At 41.7% G+C, this 20,438-nt stretch overlaps 1 long non-coding RNA gene across 2 annotated transcripts in view; it reads right to left on the bottom strand.

Annotated features, from left to right (window-relative positions):
- Window positions 1–20,215, bottom strand: part of LOC126951403 (uncharacterized) — a 51,417-nt gene extending 31,202 nt beyond the window's left edge. The window contains exons 1-3 of one of the 2 annotated variants that reach the window (XR_007724453.1): window positions 20,106–20,215; window positions 19,608–19,787; window positions 8,857–9,055 (exon numbers count right to left, since the gene is read on the bottom strand). This is a non-coding gene — a long non-coding RNA (uncharacterized LOC126951403). The remainder of the gene's footprint in view (window positions 1–8,856; window positions 9,056–19,607; window positions 19,788–20,105) is intronic. The other variant, XR_007724452.1, reaches the window with a different exon arrangement.
- Between the last annotated feature and the right edge of the window lie 223 nt (window positions 20,216–20,438).

Genomic DNA, 20,438 nt, shown 5'->3' with positions numbered 1-20,438 from the left:
GCTCAGTGTCTTTTAGTATCTTATGTCTGAGAGAGGGATCTGTAAAAGGATTGCTTGCCATATTTACCTATTCTTGTTTTATTTCTTACTGCATTATTTAGCTGTGTCCTCCATAAAAGAGGTCTCCAAGATGTGACCTGGTCATCCCTTTTCAACCTCAGCTCCCACCCACATACCCCAAACTCTGCAGCAACCAGTTGCTTGGAATTGCCCATAAACTCTATCCTTTTGTCCATCTTGCCTTTTCACAGACTGTTTCCTCCACCCAGAATGCCCCCTACATGCCTGACAACCTCCTACTTCCCTTTCACGATTCAACCCTAACATCTTCTGGTCTCATAAACCTTTGCTGAGTCCCCAGGTGCAGTTGTGCCTTCCTCCTCCCTGCACCCCTACACCTGGTGTTCCATTCTGTTCTATACTTAGCACTCTGCTGTAATTAATTGTCCTTACAACCACCTCTCTCACTAGCCTATGAGTCCTCAAAACTCTTGAAGGGTGGAGAATCTATTATTCTTCTTTGTCATCTCTCCAGCTCTCAAACATAGTAAGCACATCGGGGATGTTTAACCAGTATGGACTTTTCATAGTGACTTTCAAAATAACCTTCATGTTTTTACAGCATTTTATAAGGCTTATATTAAGAAAGCCCTCTTCAGCCTGGGCAACATAGTGAGACTTTATCTCTACAAAAAATTTTAAAATTAGCCAGGTATGGTGGCACATGCCTGTAGTCCCAGCTACTCGGGAGGCTAAGGCAGGAAAATTGGTTGAGCCGCAAGGATTAGAGTCTGTAGTGATCTATGATTGTACCATTCGCTGCACTCCAGCCTGGGCAACAGAGCAAGACCCCATCTCTGGGGGTTAAAAAAAAAAGGAAAGAAAAGTCCTCTTAACATCTCATCATCTACATGCAACAGTCCTGCATGTATTGGCCCCATTTAGAGATGAGAAAACAGGAATTCAGAGGCATGTGGTGATTTGCCCAAAGACACTGACCAAGAAAGTGACAGAGCTAAGACTTCTCTTCCTCTGCCATCTGATCTACTCAGAGGTCTTGGATAACATGGTGCCACAGAGTGCCCAACCTCAAGTTCAAAGACTTACTTTGGACATAGTTTCTTTCCACTGCCTAGGGCTGTACCTGCTCCTCTGCATACCCCAGTCCCATTGGTTTCTGTTTTAGCACCACTTGCTGGGGCAAGCCCAAGGGCAGGACTCTCAGAATCAGCACAAAGGGGAACTGTGGGAAGTCATTCAGGGTGGCCTCGGGAAGCCTGACTCAAGTTCAAACTGTGATCAAGTCAGTGAGCTAATGCTGCAGTCGGGACTGCAGTGGAAGCGGGAGGGATAAGATCTTGAATTCTTTCTTTTGCAGCCCTATCCCTGGCATCACTTTGTGTAGCAAAGCTTACATTAGAGTCCATGTCCTACTGAAATCACTATAAAATCAGATCTATCAGAGCCTAAATTAATGAGATTTCTAGGTGTTTATGAGTTATCTTCATTTTAATTTAATTTATTTTTCAAACAGGAAATATATTTAGAGTTTGAAATTCCAAAGGCACAAGAGGATATACAGTAAAAATTGTCCTTCCCACTCTTGTCTCTCACCACCAATTTCCTTTCTACAAGGGTATTTCATGAATATTCAGTGAAATGCATGCATTTATATATGCATACATATATATACACAAACATATTCTTTTTCTCTCATTTTTATATGAAGGGCAGACTATTTATACACTGTTCTACATCTTGATTTCCTTTTCAGCTTAACAATATGTCTTGGGATTCCCTCCATACCAGCACACAAAGAGGTGTCTCCATCATTTTTACAGCTATACTGGATCCCATTGTATGGCTGTGCCAAAATTTGTTTAACCAGTTCCCGGTTGAGAGGCATTTATTTTGTTTCCCATCTGTTGCTATTATAAATAATGTTGCAATGAATAACCTTACAGATACATCATTTTGTTCACATGGGAGTATATCCATAAGCCAGATTCATAGACTTGCAACTGCTGGATCAAAGGGTGTGTGCGTTTGTAATTTCAATGGAGAGTGTTCCAAATGACCTTCCACAGACTTTGTACTAATTTAAAATCCTACCAGAGTTGTACAAGAGGGTCTTTTTTTCCCACAGAAACCTCTTTTTTTTTTTTTTTTTTTTTGAGACGGAGTCTCGCTCTGTCGCCCAGGCTGGAGTGCAGTGGCGCGATCTCGGCTCACTGCAAGCTCCGCCTCCCGGGTTCACGCCATTCTCCTGCCTCAGCCTCCCGAGTAGCTGGGACTACAGGCGCCCACAACTGCGCCCGGCTAATTTTTTGTATTTTTAGTAGAGACGGGGTTTCACCGTGGTCTCGATCTCCTGACCTTGTGATCCGCCCGCCTCGGCCTCCCAAAGTGCTGGGATTACAGGCGTGAGCCACCGCGCCCGGCCAGAAACCTCTTTTGTACATAAACCATCAGGGATAATCTAAGGATTCAAAGAAGTCATGAAGAACAAACAACTCTTCTGAATTTAAAAAATAAAGGTGGGGTGGGGGGAAATGCAAATCAAAACCACAGTGAAAAAAGGGGAAAAAACATGCAATGAGATACCACTTCACACCCACAAGGATGGCTATAATCAAAAATAAACAAAAAATAAGTGTTGGTGAGCACGGAGAAATTGGAATCCTTCGCATTGCTGGTGAGAACGTACAATGGAGCAGCTGCTATGAAAGTCAATTAGGTGGTTTCTCAAAAAGTTAAATATAAAATTACCATAGGACCCAACAATTCCATTCCTGGGTATATACCCAGAAGAATCAAAAGCAGGTACTTCAGCAAATACCTGTACACAAATGTTCATAGCAACATTATTCACAATCACCATAAGGTAGAAACAATCCAAATATCTGTCAAGGGATGAATGGATAAGCAAAATGTGATATGTACCTACAATAGAATATTACTCAGCCATAAAAATGAATGAAATTCTGATACATGCTACAAAATGGAAGAACCCCCAAAACCAATTTCATTTACATGAAACATTCAGAGCAAGTAAATCCAGAGTCAGAATGCAGACTGATAGTTGCCAGGAGCTGAGGAGTAGGGGAAATGGGGAAGGATTACTTAATGGGTAGACAGTTTCCTTTGGGGATGATGAAAATGTTTTGAAACTAGATACAAGTAGTGGTTGCACACATTGTGAATGTACTAAATGCCACTGAATTATAGTTTAAAATGGTTAATTTGATTGTGTAAATTTCACCTCAACCAAGAAGAAAAAAGGAAAAAATAAAAGCAGAGGTGTGTTCATGTCACTGTTCCCAATATTCTTGGGTGCTGACTTTCTGAATACCCCACTTGGTGATCCTCTTCCAGTTCAGTCTGTCTACAGAGGGCCCCCTAGGATGGTTATAGACATCCGCTAAAAGCATATGCCAGGCAATGAGCCTCAGGCTTTTTATGCATTTTCCCATGAATTCACCACAACCCCGCGAAATATCATTATCTTCATTTCTTCTTTTTGAAATGGAGTCTCGCTCTATTGCCCAGGCTGGAGTGCTTACTTCAGGCATGATCTCGGCTCACCACAACCTCCACCTCCTGGGTTCAAGTGATTCTCCTGCCTCAGCCTCCTGAGTAGCTGCCCGGCTAATTTTTGTATTTTTAGTAGAGATGGGGTTTCACCATGTTGGCCAGGCTGGTCTTGACCTCCTGACCTCAGGTGATCCGCCAGCCTCGGCCTCCCAAAGTGCTGGGTTTACAGCGTGAGCCACCACGCCCGACCCATTATCTTCATTTAACAGATGAGGAAACTGGAATTTGGAGAGTGCAAGTAGCTTGCCCAGTGTTACTCAGCTGGAAAGGAGCAAAGTGCGACTCCAAAGCCAAGCTCTTTCCATTAAGCAGCCAGCCTAAATGTTTTACCCACCTCAGCAAGAGTCAAGAGACAGCAGGCCCTTGCCACCCTGCAGGTCCTTCCTAAGAACTCAGTGACCTGGGCTCTGGGCCAGCCTACTCCTCTGGAAAGCACACAGCTTCTTCTCCTTCTGGGACCCTCTGTATCCAGCTCACCACAGGCATTTCCCTGAAGCCCAGCTCTGTCCCTTTCTTGCCCTCCTATTTAACATAGTGAATGAGTTCAAGGTATCCCATAAATGCTACATGAATTAAATTGATCTCAGTAAGTTGGAGCCAGTGAAATAAAAAGAATTCATCGTGCTCTGGCTTTGGCCTAATCTGAATTACATTGTTTGAATAAAGTAACCTCATTTATTTCTGCTGTGACAGAAAGAATGGGAGCTTTGATGCTACACAGACCAAGCTGCAAATCCTGGGTCTGCCACTCCCCTGCTTTGTGTTCTTGGAGCCACAGTTTACTCATCCACAAAATGGGGTTGCAAGCTTGTAAGGAGGGTTTGACAGCACACTGTAAGAAAATGCCTAACATACGTCGTTCAAAAAATACTCATTAAGGACCTCCTATGTACAAGGCAGCATGCTGTTTTTCTTTTAAAGTAGTTTTTAAATGTGATTTTGACAAATACAACCCCTGAATTCAAGAAGCTTCCATTTTAATGGAAGAAACAGACATTACATCATTACATAACTAATTGTGAATGAGAGGCCTGACCTATCTGGAAGGGGGTTGTCCAGAGGCTTTTTGAGGAAGTGACGTCAGAGTTGAGATTGAAGGGTAAGTAGGTGTAGGCTTGGGGTGCGGGGGGTTGTTCCAGTAGAGGGCACAGTGGGTACAAAGGCCCTGAGGGAGAAATGAACTAACAGGGGACCAGTGTGCCTGGGCCTAGACATCCAAGGGGAAAGGGGGAGGAGACGGTTATCACTCACTGCCAAACAGAGTAGCTCACCTTGCTTTCCTCATCCCTGCAACCAACCTTCTGTCTCTCAGTGACCTCCCAGCTGGTCCTCCTGCTTACTTCAGTGTGCCCCTGCAGCTCATCCTCAGGACACAGCCACATCCAGGGGCAATCCATGGGCCAAGCATGGTGGCTCATGCCTGTCATGCCTGTAATCCCAGCACTTTGGGAGGCCAAGGCGGGTAGATCACTTGAAACCAGGAGTTCGAGACCAGCTTGACCAACATGGTAAAACCCCATCTCTACTAAAAATACAAAAATTGGCCCGACATGGTGGCGCACACCTGTAATCCCAGCTACCCAGAAGGCTGAGGCACGAGAATCCCTTGAACCCAGGAGGCAGAGGTTAGAGTGAGCCAAGATCATGCCACTTCACTCCAGCCTGGGTGATGGAGTGAGTCTGTCTCAAAAAAATAAAAAATAAAAAAATAAAGAAGCAATCAGGGTCAGGTCACGCTCCACTTAATGCCCTTCAAGGGCTGCCTGTTATTTCTAGGAGACTCTCAGACCAGCGTCCCTCATGTGGCTCTGCACGGAAGAGTACCTTCACTGCCAGCCCCAGGAAGGCTGCAGTGCCTCAGGCTCTTCTAAGGAAACCTGCCCTACCCACAGGCGGAAGGGGAGGGAGACAGGCAGACTGGGGAACACCTGTTCATACAGACCATTTATCTACAGGCAAATACCCCTTAGCACTTGCTCAGTCACTAAATTTGGCTGATGATCATCAGCATATCACACATGAGATATGCACCTGGCTTGAGAGTCTACATTTTCCTCTATTTGGTTAGTGGTGCCCTTTCCTTAAACATTTTCAACTTTGCCTGAGGAAGGAACTTCTCACCGTAATGTAGTTGTGCCCTTCTTTTCTTGCAATGGCCAGATGCTCTGTTTTTCTGGTTATTACTATTTTAACCACATGAGCCCCAGTCACAGTGTACCCCTCTATTCTGGGAGCACCTCAAGCTTGGCAGCACCCTGACAGGATCAAGCTATAACATTTTCAGATGGAGACAGGCGATAATCCTTGTGCCTTTGACTGTCATAGGCACAAAGCCTGAACAGTGGTCATGAAGCCCTCTGGGATCTTACCATTAACCAGACAGGGTTCCAACTATGTAGGAAATAACCCACTGGCATGGCCAAAAAAAAAGGAAATGAAATGGTCTGGTTGTCATTTTCTTATTCCACACAAATGACCAAAGGCCTTCTCACCGGGGACTCTCTCATGTTGAAATTCATGAGACAACATGCACATGGGGTAAGAAGCAGTGTAGAAACAATTCATGCTCACCAAATAGCCACATGCTCCCTTCATTTCCCAGCCTGCCTTGCTGTTGGGGGTCAGGTGACTCATTCCAGCCTATGGGCTGTGGGAGAAGTTCTGTAGGTTATTTCCAGGCAGAGGCAGTCAAAATACAACCTGTTGATGGATCTCATCTCTCTCTCTTCCCCCACTGTGGTATCTCTGAAAGCTACCCACTCCTGAGAGCATAGCTGCAAGATGGGACAGAGATGCCCAACACACATCGACTTTACAGGAACAAGAAATGAACTTTTACTGCATAACGCTGCTGAGATTTCAAGACTTATGTGTTACCACAGCATAGTCTAGCCTAGCCCGATTCATTCGTACTCTGAGCCTCACACTGCACAATTATAGGTAGGAAGCACTGAAAGGTAAGAAACGGTCCTGCTTTCAAGAAGTTTACAGTCTGAATGGGGAGATGAGGTAGGCAGAAATTCCATGCTAAATGCTAAAGTTCAGGCCACAGGGATAGACAGCATTCAAACAGAACCAGCCCCCAGTGCAAAGGAAATTTTACATGGGAGGTAAAAGCACAGGATGACAGGCAAACAGGTGAGACCTGCCGAAATACAATTTTATTGAACAACAGGTTTAAGTGTGGTGGTAAGGCAATCCTGAGTAGGCATGCTAACTTCTTCTAACTTTGCAACAGAGTATTTAGAAATATAAATAAAAATAGAATAACGTACTGAACGCTTATTCCACTGATGACCCAGCTTTTACAACTATCATCGCTTTCCAGTGTGGTTTTTATTTACTCCATGCCTTCCTTTCCCGTAATATCTTGTCAATTATATAATAACCAGTTGTAGGCAAATGTCCCCAGTTATTCAAATATACATTACATATCTTTCCAGTTCATTTTTTCAAATTAGGACATAAACAAGTTCTGAACTTTGAATCTTGTTGATATGTCCTTAAAATCTGATTTTGGCTATAATAGTTTACCCACACACACGTTTTTAAATGCCATTTATACACATTAACTTTATAAACACAAAGTAATGTGTTTTTAAGGCCCTGTCTAGTCTGTTCTCACAAAAGGGCAAAAGAAATCTTGTAAACATCAGCTGAAATATCAAGAGTCACAAAATCGTATTGGGTTTGCAGAGGCCAGGTAATAAAATGTATTGTCAGACTGCATGTGGCAAACAGACATGACATGTGGCCCCCTAGGGGAGTCAGACCTGAGCCCAGATGGGCCTTTCAGAAAGTGCCTTCCCCAAAAGGAGAGGTCACACAGGACGTGTGTCCATCTGCTTAGCCACTGGGATACCTGTAGGTGCCATCCCAAGAGGGAACTACAACGAAGGTTGTGATCTATCAGATAAAGTAGAGACTGGCCTGTGACTCTGATGCCTATCTTTGACGTCTCACCAGGAAGACAGGGCTTCTGTGAAGCAGCAGCCAGGAAAGGTATTTGGCCCATGAACCTGGAAAGGAGTGACTGCGCTTGAGCCTGTGCGTTTGGTATCACAACTGCAACACTCCCCCCGGGGCAGCAAGTCCCTCACACAAGACAGTTCACTGCCAAATTCAGACGATCACCATTTACTGTTTTTGTAGAATTGGGGAAGACTTTGGAATCTGAGAGCAAGAGAGAGACAAAGAGTGAGGGACAAACAGAGACAGAGACCAGAGGACAAGAGTCGGGAAACATCCATCCACCCACCCACCCATCCTCACAGGAAAAAGGCAAAGGCGGCAGGAAGGAGCCGGAGGAAGGGCCAGGCACACAGTGAGGATGCGGGAGACAGCAGAGCGAAGCAGAGTGGAGGCAAACGCTGCCTTTTCAATTCTGACATCTCTCTGAACGCCACCCCTCCAAAAACAAGCCGCTCCAAAAGAAACTAACAGGTAAGCCGCAACCTCAGCCTTCGCTGTTACACAAAGAACACTTCCCAGCCAGTGCTGCTGAACTGCCTGTGCGGTGCTCCCAGGATGGGTTTGAACAACCAGCCTTTGTTCTATTTTCCCCGGCTACAGTGGAAATGAGCAGGAGCAACTGACACAACAGCATGTCAGATGTGGATTATTGGTTTAGAAGGAGACCCAGATTCCAGAAACCCCACCAAAGAGACAGTGGAAATGTCTGAGGAGAAAACAGAAGGCTGCAGCTGGGTCACATGCCAATTAAGTGGGCTGTTTGGAGCGGCATGTAAATGATCAAAAGCATTTGGGACCCTCTCCCATCAGTCACAAAAGATGCTTAAGGCCGGTTCCTTTGAATGCTGTTCTAGCAGTGGTCTCATACAATACATCTTAAGGAACATTTATACTGTGTTCACTGTGCATTCAACTGTGGCCACTTCAAAGGTTTAGCCAAGTATTTTATGGCCATGGTAAAGGGTTCTTATTGATTTAAATTACAAGCTTGGCTCCTGTCAGCTCCACTTGAGGGCAAAAATGCAATAAAATATCCCACAGCACAAGAGACAGACATATCACATTGAAAATCTTAAGAGATCCTTTTCACTATAATCACTCTAAATGATATTTATTTATACAGGCAAGGTTATCAGAGAGATTTGTCTACAGTCTTTAGGCTTTAAGGGTTTCTTTCGGTTTGGGCATTTGCTTTTTTAAAAATCTAATTCTGACCTGGGCCATGAAAAGGTCAGAAGTGCGTGCTGCCTCCCCTCGCTCAAAGTCTCCCACCACTCCCCAGCTACTCACAAAATGGCTTGTTCCAAGAATAGTGACGTTGACATACTAGCCATCAAGGCTGAAGGATTATGATTTTCAGTCCTTCTATCATTTGCATATCCAGCAGGCCAGCCTCAGATGAACGAGAGGTGTCAAGGCATGAATGACAAGCCTATCAAGGCGATGGAAGGCTGTCTCAGGATTAACTGTCAGGGAGACAAACTTCACTCTGCAGACAGACAAAAGAACAAGCATTCTATTGGAAGACTCTAAAATTGAGAGGGATTCAAAAGCTGTCAATATGAAACGTTGCTTATGCTACTCGCTAATCCATGATGATTGGCACAAAAGAAGTTGCCTTATGCTAAGAAGGGAGAAAACCAAACCAGCAGGCTCTGGTCCACTTCGTTCCCAGTTTCTTCATAATAATTTGCCTGAAACATACTCAAGATGGAGCTAACCCCCAGACATACACAGAAAATAGCAAATGACTATTAGCTATGTGACATTTGAAATAACATGTTTCTGGAGGGCTGGCATTACAAGAGTCATTTCACTTCAAAATGTTATTCCTAATGTAATTTTTTAAAATTCATAAGAGGCACTTGCTAGAATTCAGTGTAGCACTAAAGTCACTCAAAAGACAGAGGTCAAATTCATTTCATTTCTTTTATGTTTTCTTCTCTCTGCTAGATGAAATAAATGATTAAGCCTAGAACACTTGGCAGTTCAGCGAATGTGCTCCGTGGCACCATTACAAGATCGATTTTCTCAATACAGGAGTCTTTCTAGGGTGCACATTGCTTAGCTGACATCTGTCGCCGTTGTCATGGCAGCGCTCTCTCCAGCATAGTGAGAGGTCAGGCCTGACAGGGAAGGCCTCGCCAGCCCTACCCCAGTCACTTCAAGGTTAACAGCCAATGGACCAAAGAAATAGGCAATTATAGTACAGTCAATTCCGGTTAAGGAAATATCTGAGAAGTAAATATGTCTGATAAGTGAATGGAAATGAAACAGCCAATGCTATTGATGCAATCCCATAACATCAATGCCTTTTTGTGGTTCAGTTTGGTTGTGCCTTGTAAAATTTTCATGCTCAAAGAAATCTAGCAAGAGAGAGGATAAGCAAAACTTCATTTTGCAGCCATTAGCCTCTGTACTTGAAGAATAGAATTCCCACAGATGAGTAGATGAACAGCAGAAGAGCAGAGCTTCTTCCCAGAAAAAGCGCAAAGAAAATCCCCAGGGTCTCCATCCCCTGTTGGTTTAGTCCCTGCTATTTCCAGCTGCATGTCTGTCTAAAGAAGATTCTTAGGATTTCAAAGGAAATTGACTTTAAAATAATATGTCTCATTGCCATCTCATCCTTACTAAATTCATTACTTATCAGAATGAAGGTCCTTCGTATAATTTCAACAACTCTGAAAAACAGCAAATTATTCCAAAAAATTCCAAATCACCAACATGTTGAAATTGCTAATTTCTAATGATACACATTTCCTCTAAAGCATAACTTTTGACAGAAAAGATATTTTTATAACAGACATCCTTTGAATAGAATTTTTAAAATGACAGGTGGAACTAAAACATAAAGATTTTCAATTATAAGTTGCATACCCTGGAAATTCAGTTCCTGACAATGTCTGCAGGTAGTAAAACTTGAAATTCATTATGGTAGGTACATTCATATTATCCACTCCTGATTAAACCTTGCAGTTAGTACAAAGAGAGCTTTAGATTTCATCAGACGCCTGAAAGAATGGCAATGACTTTTCTTCAACTGTGGGATTTTGTTACTCACAAAGAGGAATAAAAAATTAAGAGTTACATTTATATAAAAAAATTTATAATGTATAATATGGGCATTTTATATATATGTAACTCTTAATAACTCAATAATATGTATATGTAACTTTTTTTTTTTTTTTTTTTTTTTGAGACAGAGTCTTACTCTGTTGCCCAGGCTGGAGTGCAGTGGTGCAATCTCGGCTCACTGCAAGCTCCACCTCCTGGGTTCACGCCATTCTCCTGCCTCAGCCTCCCGAGTAGCTGGGACTACAGGTGCCCACCACCACGCCTGGCTAATTTTTTTTTATATTTTTAGTACAGACGGGGTTTTACCATGTCAGCCAGGATGGTCTCAATCTCCTGACCATGTGATCCACACGCCTCGGCCTCCCAAAGTGCTGGGATTACAGGCATGAGCCACCGCGCCCAGCCGTAACTCTTAATTTCTTATTCTTCTTTGTGAGTAGAAGAATATGTAGTCACTGTGGTTACTCACCTCAGCTCTTTGCCAAAACGTTCTCAGCTGTGGTCAGAATAGACCATAGTGACTGCTGAGGTCTATAGCCCATCATTGGTCATATTGAGAGGTAGAATCTCTTCCAACATTGGTCAAGTTGTACTTGCTACCTTGTTTCCCAGAGTTCCCATTAATAAACTGAAGCTATCCATGCCTCCCTCTTGCTTCATGGGTAGAAGTTGGTTTAGCACCCAAACTAATGAGCTGACATTACTCCCTTCAGCCCAACAGTCTCTTGAGAACCAACGGCTTCATTTGCAAACTCAGCATTACCTTAGAAAGGTCATGTGTGGATGCAAGAAAAAGTCAGTCACTCAAATAAGCTTAAGTGTGGAAGATTTTACTGTAAAAATACAGCAGGAAATCCTGCAGAAGATTAGAAACAGACGGGAAACAAATTATATGCAAACCAAATTGGAATTAAAATTGGAATTGGAAAACCGGAAACCAGGGTGATTCTCTCTACGTGTATTTCACCGCTGCCACGCTTTTCTTCTTCTCTCTTCACCTCTGTCTTTCAACTAGCTTTCTCTGCATTCAACGTGGGTTAATTTGGCATGACCTTTCAGTTCTAAAGCCATCCTCATCTTTCTCAGTTTCTCAGTGTCCAAATTCCCACAAGAGAGAGTCTGATTAGCTCAGCCCAGACAATGGGTTGACTCTCCCAAGGCCCGGTGCCAGTTGGATTTAATCATCCAGGGTGGGGATAAGAGTGGGTAAGGGGCTCTGACCAGGGTCATGCAGTTTACACGTGACTTCCCAGCTGCAGCCTTCAGCAAAGGCAAGGTACACACTAAAAATATGTCTTCTACAAAAATCAAAGATGATACATGAATTAAAAATTTCTCATGTGCCCAGAAACTTTACAGGTAAGCAAGAGCTCTTCAACAAAATGATGCTGAGATAGTTATTCAACAATATTATCATGACTTTGTGTTAGCTGCAGTCTTGTCAGAATCATCTCCGTCAGTATGAAATGACTACCCCAGCAACAACAACAACAACAACAACAAACGCACAAACACTCCCTTCGTAATTACAGGGGATAAAACACAGAGACAAAAAAAAAATGCCTTGACCTTCACAATAGGTCATTGCCAGCCTTGCATCCCATGCCCCACTATACCCTGCATACCTTGACCTGTAGTTAAACTGAACTATTTCCTGTTCCCTCTTGAAGCCCCACACTTTCTTTTCTCATGCCTCCCTCCACACAATGTTTCCATTCCTTCTTCAGTGTGCACCACACTGTAATTAAACAGAACTAACACAGAGGCTCTCAAAGAATAACCAGGGAGTCATGAATGGCCTCTGGAAGCGGGGGATTTTTTATCAAGCAGATACTTTAAGTGGACACTTGATAAGAGAAGGCACACAGGGTCTGTCCTTGAGGGCCATCTAGGATGCCAGCTCCCTCAGAAAGCCTTCCCTTGGCTCCCCAGATGAAATATCACTAATCCGTCCTCCGAGGAAGCATTTCTTGTTTCTATCACTGTTTCCCAAATGTAAGAACTTGTAGATCCTTAAAATTACAAGCCCATGCACCCCAATCTGAGAAATAGTGCATTACAAGTTAAACTCTGTCACTTAAGGGGCCATGTGAGCCATGCCGAGTCATAAACTCGAGACCTGAAATCACATGGCACTTCTAAGTTTTTTGTCTGACCTCCAGATGACCCATAATATTCCTCTACTAATTATTTAGATGATCATCAAAATAAAAACACAATTCATCATCATCATCATCATTAAAACTCAATTTTAAACACCTAATTGTTCAGACCTGTGTAGCCTGGCATATCCAGAAGGCTCTCATTCCAAATTGCTGGGCTCACATGGAATTAATCAGAAGCTACTTCCACCATTTTGATTTGACTGTATAGCTCTGGCTTCTGAAAACCACCAAACGCTCTCTACAGCTTGATAAATTATATATCTTCTGTTTACACTTGGTCAAAACCATAAATACAAAGCTTGTTTTGGATAGTGATAGATTTCCAACTTGTTCATCTGTAAACCTAGTCAAAACACCCCCCGCCCCACTCAGTTATAGACCCTGTTATTCTAGACACACCATCTGAGCAGGAATGCTTGTCATTTGCTGAAACAAGAGTGCAAAGAACTGGCTTATATGTCAATATGTGGTGGAAAAATACAGCATTGACTCTATTTGAGGATTTTCTGCTCATTTATAATCTCTGGTCAAAACTGAGAATTACTTTGGCAAAGATAGAGATGGCTATTTTTTATCCTTTGTCTGTCTTATTCTTCTCTGAGTGATTTTTACAACTTGTGCAGTAGCTATTTTTTTCATTCTTTATCCAATATGTAAGATGCCAAAGACTGTGCCAGATATCTGAGAATACAAATATCTCATAGTCTAATGGAGGAAAAAGATATGTAAATAGGTAATGCAGTGGACTAAATCCTGCAAACAAGGTACATATTAAGGGCAATAATAAAGAAGAAAATTATTAATACTCAGGCATTTCAGAAGACTATCATAGAAAAGAATCTCTTTAGTGGGTATCATATTGGTTATATATTGCTGCATAAGAAATTACTACAAAACATAACAACTAAAAACAACAAACTTTTTTTTTCCCTCACAGTTTCTGTGGGTCAAGAATTCAAGAGCTGGCTCACAGTTTTTCATGAGGTTGCAATCAAAATCACTGACATGGCTGTTAGCGGGAGGGCTCAGTTCCTCTCATGTAGACTTTTCCATGGAGGTGCTTGAGTATCCTCATGAAATGTTAACTGGCTTTCCCCAGAATGAGTAAACCCATAATGCTTAATGAATAAGAGAGAGACACAGAGAGAGAGAGAGATGCCACAATCCCTTTTATGGCCTAATGTCCTCCAAATCTTGGACATCAGACACCATCACTTCCTGTACATTCAACTCATTAAAAGTTACTAAGTCTGGCCCACACTTAAAGGGATGGCAATTTGGTCCCATCTATTGAAGGAAGAAGTATGGAAGAATGGATAGGAGCTTTGCAGAGAAGTGGAAAGAGAGAGCTAGCTAGCTAGGCAAAAAGGATAGCATGCCCATGTGTGGAAGACCATGGGTCCCAAGAAAAGTGAGGGGTTCACTATAGGTTTTCAACTTATTTCAGCCTTTTAATTAGGCAAAATCTTATAAGGAAACCCAGTTACAAAACAAATAAAAATAGCTCTGCTATGGCTGGAGCTATGTGAAGGAGAAGAGGTGGGAACTCCCACCCCAAGGTGGCCTTTATAAGAATTCACTGCAGGCCCTAGAACTTCACAGAGTCAGCTAAAAACCATTGCTATATGCAATAGCAATGAGTACTTATCTATAGGTACAAGCCATACTCTCTGCTAACCTTTATCTTATCAGGTAACAAATTATGCTTTTATCTTAACTGTGAGCTGAAACCAAATAAAAAATAGACAAAAAATTCTCATTAAAAAGAGAGTAGTGATCTTGTTGAAATGCAGGAAAATCCCAACTTACCAACAGGTTATGTTCCAAGAGTTCACTTGTAAGAGGGTTCTTTAGAACTCTGTGTATCAGTCAGTTATGACCAAAAAGATGCTGTGTAACAAATGATCTCAAAAACAGAGTGACTTAAAACAACTATCATTTATTCTCACATATCTGCACATAGGCTAGAGATCAGCTTATTTAAGCTGGTGCTGGACTTCACAGCTCTGCTTCGAGTTGCAGGTCAGCTAAAGGGGTAACAGCTACCTATGGAAAGCTTAGCTAGTGGAGATGGCAGAAACACAAAAGAGGATAAGAGGGCAAGCAGAGAAAGATAAAGTCTCTTAAGGCCTGAGATCAGGACTGGCACACTTTTGCCCATATGTGGTTGGTCAAAACAAGTTTCATAGATGAGCCAAAGACAAGGGTTAGGAAAATATACTTTGCTCAATTGAGGCTAAAGCAAAGAATTGGAGCCAATTATTCAATCTACTACATTCTGAATGTATTTTTCCATAAAAACAAATTTCAAGTCATAGTTGAGTACCATATTAGCTCACCAAAACCAATTTAATGTTAAGGGAAATAACAATAACAGCCTAGAATCAGGTGACGCTGGCACACTTTTAAGTAAGCCAAATTTGTCTTCCCAGCTCTCTTTCTTCACCCCCTTTCAACAATGCTCATATCTCTCTCCATGAGCTCAGCATCTTCGTGATTGCTGTAACCCCTCACCTCTGTGTCACTCATCTCTCACTTCCCTCCCCTCAATTGTTTCAGCCCCTAAATTCAAAACTCTGGATCCCTCAGTGTGGACCCAGTGTAGCCTGCCAGAAGGAAAACCATCTGATTAAATCAACTTACACTCACACGCAAATGGCTCATTGCTTAACAGTCTCTAAAACAGTTGCCTTTTTAAAGGGGGCTGTCCCACAGCCCAGTCATCCTCCCACTGGTGAGATGTGAGATAGTAAATACATTGATGAAATCCTTAAAGTCAGGAATATTCTTAGAAAAGGGGAATATGTCTTAGGCAAGTCTGCAACTCTCATGTTGTGAAGAAAGTGTCATTTATACATGTGAAGCCTGCTGTATTGACTTTATTACTCTCACTTCCAATATTTTCTTTCCCTCTCTGTACTTCTGTGAGGAATTGAATTCACCAGGAGAAGACAAATGTCAGAGTTATGATCTACGTCTCATTACAGGGCACGTGTTATTTCACATTTTGGAATTTATTCTTTAGGCCAAATCTTTAAAGACTTTCTTGTTTTTCTTTCAACATTAAAATGGCATATCTCAGCATGAAATATGCCTACTCTGGCTTAAGAAGAGCTTAATGATTTGGCCTTTGTATTGAGTTTTCATGTAAATATTTCTGTTTTAAACAAACAAACAAATTATTATCCTGAGAACATTGCTATTAATCATAATAATGTGTTTACTTTTAAAGATGGATCATAAAGAAAGATTCCAAGTATTAAGTTTTAGTAACATCACTTTTCTACCCTGTTCAAATGTACGTCTACACAGACAAAAAGGAAAGAGGAAAATTGTGAATTGGAGATACACGTAAATGACTAATCTGAAAAATTTGGACCAAAAAATATGGTTTTATTGATCCTAAGGTATAAATATATGTATGGTTCTTCATTTCTGCTCATGTTTCCATGATAAAAATAGCTAGGCCTATATGCCTATGACAATATTATTATGTTATATTTTAGTGATTTTGAACAACCTTTGAAATAGTCAATATCCTCCCCCATCACTTTGCCTAAAAAACAATGGTACCTGTCATTAGCTACGTGAAGATGAGCTGTTACGAACAGTTATTTTTCTTCCAGTCTTGTCAAGTGCCAATAAGCATAACATTGATTTCAGGTAGGTTATGTTAAGTTAGGATTTGAGAAGCTTTGGTTTAAGAACACCTCACTTTTTTTCTTTACATGAGCCAAAGTGGTCATGCAAATTCCATGCTATCCAAGAAAGAATGCTTTTCCCTTGCTTCTTAAGAACCAAATTCTGATGAAATCTAAATACAATCAAAACTCTCAGTGAAGAGAGCTGTAAAATAGAGTGTGTAATAAGGAGTATGATTAGAAAGGTAAGTCCCGCCCTTCAAATGGCAGAGTGACCAGTCATCCATCAATCATGTAGCTGCCCTTATTACTGGTTCATTTAGAGTGAACTCATAAGCAATTGGCTAAAATGAAGCAAGGACAGTGTATAGGGGTATCAAAATACCACATTGTACACCATAAATGTATACAATTACCATTTGTCAATTAAAAAGAAAATAAAGTTAAAAAATAAAGTCCATGAATGGTAATGCCAAGAAAAATTAAATTAAAATTTTTAATGAAGCATGTGGTTCAGAGCAACCACTCAAATTCCTGCTTCTACATTTATCAGCCATAACTTAGGCAAGTTTCTTAACCTCTCTGTGTTTCAGTTTCTTTACTTGCTAAGTGAGACTATAGTACAAATCTCTTAGAGTAATTGTAAAGATTGAATGGGTCTTTACCATGTGTCAGGCACTGTGCCAAATGTGTGAACTGTTCAGAACAGTGCCTGGCACACATTAAGCACTATGGGTTTGTTGTTCTTGTCCTTGTCATTGGTGTGATGGTAATCATCATTATGTCATTGCGATTACGGTAATCATCATCATCATTGTCTGTGGATTTCTGTTAGCCATGCAGTCTCTCTTTCCTATTAACTTTTCCTCTTAGTTGCAAGGAGTTGAATCAGCTCATAGCTGATAAAAAATTCTTGAGTTCCTTCATAAACATTGCTGTTGGGAGTACAGATTGGACTAAGATCTTGGCAAGATCTAACGAAGTTGAAGACACTCCTTTCTTATGAGCTAGCAATACTACTCTAAGGCAAATACAATGGAGAAACTCCTAGATCTGTGTACCAAAAGACATTTATATTAGAATATTTATGGCAATGTGGTTTGTAATTTAAAAAATGGAGACATCTAGATGATCATCAATAAGAGAATGAATAAGTCTTAGAGTAATCATACAACAAAATAGCAAACCATAGTGATAATGAATAAAATAGGTTATAAGTATTAACTTGAACAAATCTCAAAAACATAATATTAGGTGAAAAAAAGGAATTCATAGAATATATCTGTATAATTCCAATTACATATGGTTCAAACACATGCAAACTTTGTTTTTAAAAAGTAGAAGAACAATATGCACAAAATCATGATAGTGGTTACCTTGGGACTAAGAGGGATATTATTGGAGTCTCAATGAAAGGAATCATATATTTCTTTTTTTTAGACAGCGTCTCGCTCTGCTGCCTAGGTTGGCGTGCAATGGCACAATCGGCTCACTGCAACCTCCACCTCCAGGGTTCAAGCAATTCTCCTGCCTCAGCCTCCTGAGTAGCTGGGACTACAGGCGCCTGCCACCACGCCCAGTTACTTTTTGTATTTTTAGTAGAGACGGGGTTTCACCATGTTGGTCAGCTAGTCTCGCCCTCCTTAGCCTCCCAAAGTGCTGGAATTACAGGCATGAGCCACTCGCCTGGACAATAATTACTTGTTTTTTAATTTAGGTGGGTAGATACTTAGACATCCATTTTATTGCAAAGTCTTGAAATTCACATATATTATGAGTTGGTAAGTATGTTAACATTTTATTCAAAAGTTCTTCATTGAAGAAAAAAATAAATAAAAGCACCCCCATTTCTCTCAGGTGGCACTTGCAACCCCAGTTTCTCATCTTCAGTGTGCCAGGGCACTATTCTGAGTATTTCTCTTCAGGGATATGCAGTGGGGTTAGGTCATGAGATGCTCTGCCTCTACTGACATTTCTTTTTCCTAAATGTAGGAATGCAATATCATGCCAAAATGATACGGATGTCTTTTCTCACAAATATTACTCTACCTATTACTTCACACGGCAGGAGGTGGGTTTGCTTTCCCTATTTGACAAAGAAGAAATGGAAGCACAAAGAAGAAATGGAAGCACAACCATGAGCCTATTACCCAACTGTTACGGCCAACCTGGTGCCTGGAAGCATCAACACGTCCCGCTTCCTTCAGGTGGTTTCGCTTCTGTTTTCTCCTCAAGGATCCCTCATTCACCACCTTTGCTGCTATAAACCATCAGCAAGTTCTTCTGGAAGTTGGAGAGCTATAAATCTTAAATTTAAAAAACAATAAGGGAACGACACCTCTGGGATTAAAATCCACCTCTCCTGATTACAGGTTCCATAACTGAACATCCTGTAAATGGGATTTCAATCCATACATGGTGTTCATTATGCACCAATGTACAAGATGAGCGCTGGGGAGTGAGAATTGAACCACTGAATGCTCCAGCCCAGGACCCGATGTAATAATGGAAGTGAGTCCTCAATGAAGGCCACAGACACCCAGTCACTGGCCCCTCCCATGCAGCCACCCAGGGCTTTTCTTTGCATTATTTATTTATTTCTAAGACTTGGGGGTGGGAAAGGAAAGAGAGGAAGAAAAAAGGAAGTGATTTTTCTTCTTAATAGGCTTGCTCTTCTTACTCTGGGTAGAATCAATGCAAGTGGGATTGAACTCACTCCCTAATATCCCCTTCCCTCCAAACTGCTTCCTTCCATTGTAAATAATTCAGACAAAATAAAATAATCATGTGCTGGTAATTACCACTACCCCCTCCCCAAAAACAAACGCTTGCTGAAATGCCGCCACAGTGATGGCGAGTTGAAGCTGAGATGTGTGGTGTGTGAAGGTGAGGGCAGGAGGGCTGTTTGGTCGTCTTTCCTGAGCAGAAGGGCACTGAAATGCCAGCGCTGTGCCTCCCTGGAAATGGCTGGTGCTCTGCTAAGGAGCCTGGAAACAGCACAAATTTTAAGAGGCTGCTCTACACCCAATTCCCCTTATTTTTCATTCTGATTTCCATATTTCTATCTTTGTGCATGAGAGGAAAGCTTTGACAGGCAGCTCTAAGACACACGCAGGCACACACACACAAACACACAAGTATGCCTTTTCTCCCAGCTCACCTCTTCATATAATTTTTATTTAATGGCTTTATTTCTTCATATAAACACCTTGCTCATCTGTGTGTGCCTCATTAACAGGAATCTTTAGGAGAGGGGTAAATGGTTGTTTTGCTTCAAAACATCAATAAAGCTCAGGAAGAGATGGCACAATGTACAATATGAGAATCAACATCCTCGATCCTGTAGAACAAAATGGTGACAACTCACCAAAAAAGCAGGGAAGAAGAGGCTCCCCCAACAAAACAACACATGTGAGCAGAATGGGCCATGTGGTAGAACACATCTCATTTGAGTACTGGTAATTTACACAGAGATCTCTGCTTTGTGTTCTTCTCAAAAAGATTCTCCACAGACTCATCATCTTCATGGAGAATTAAAGAAGCTATAAACAATAATTTAGAAAACAGCATGGATAGGACTGTTATGATCCCAGCTTGTTATTGATACTTGGCATGTGGCCTTTAAATAAGATGCTGGAAATAAAGAGACTGAACTCACACACATGTAGACAGAATCCTGGCTCTTCCTTCTTGCCCTCAGTCACTCGTCTGAAGCCAGTGGGGAAGGCCCTGGGGAGCAGAGGGAAGTGGCCTTCGAAGCCCAAGTGTTCTCCAGGCTGCCCCAGTAGAATGGGAGAAGTCCATTCCTCTCTATGACTCGTTCTTTTGTCATAGTCAACAGTGGCAGAAAGAAGAAGTTCTAAATTTGACCTGTCCAGTATGCTGGCCACTAGCTATGTATGGCTATTTACACTTAATTAAAGCTAAAAGAAATTCAGTTCCTCAGTCACACTGGCCACATTTCAAGTGCTCAATAGCCACACATGGCTAG

This window comes from Macaca thibetana, chromosome 3 (assembly GCF_024542745.1).
Source record: "Macaca thibetana thibetana isolate TM-01 chromosome 3, ASM2454274v1, whole genome shotgun sequence".
NCBI lineage: Eukaryota > Metazoa > Chordata > Mammalia > Primates > Cercopithecidae > Macaca > Macaca thibetana.
The sequence above is the reverse complement of the archived record's forward strand: the minus strand, read 5'-3'. Positions and strand labels throughout refer to the sequence as shown.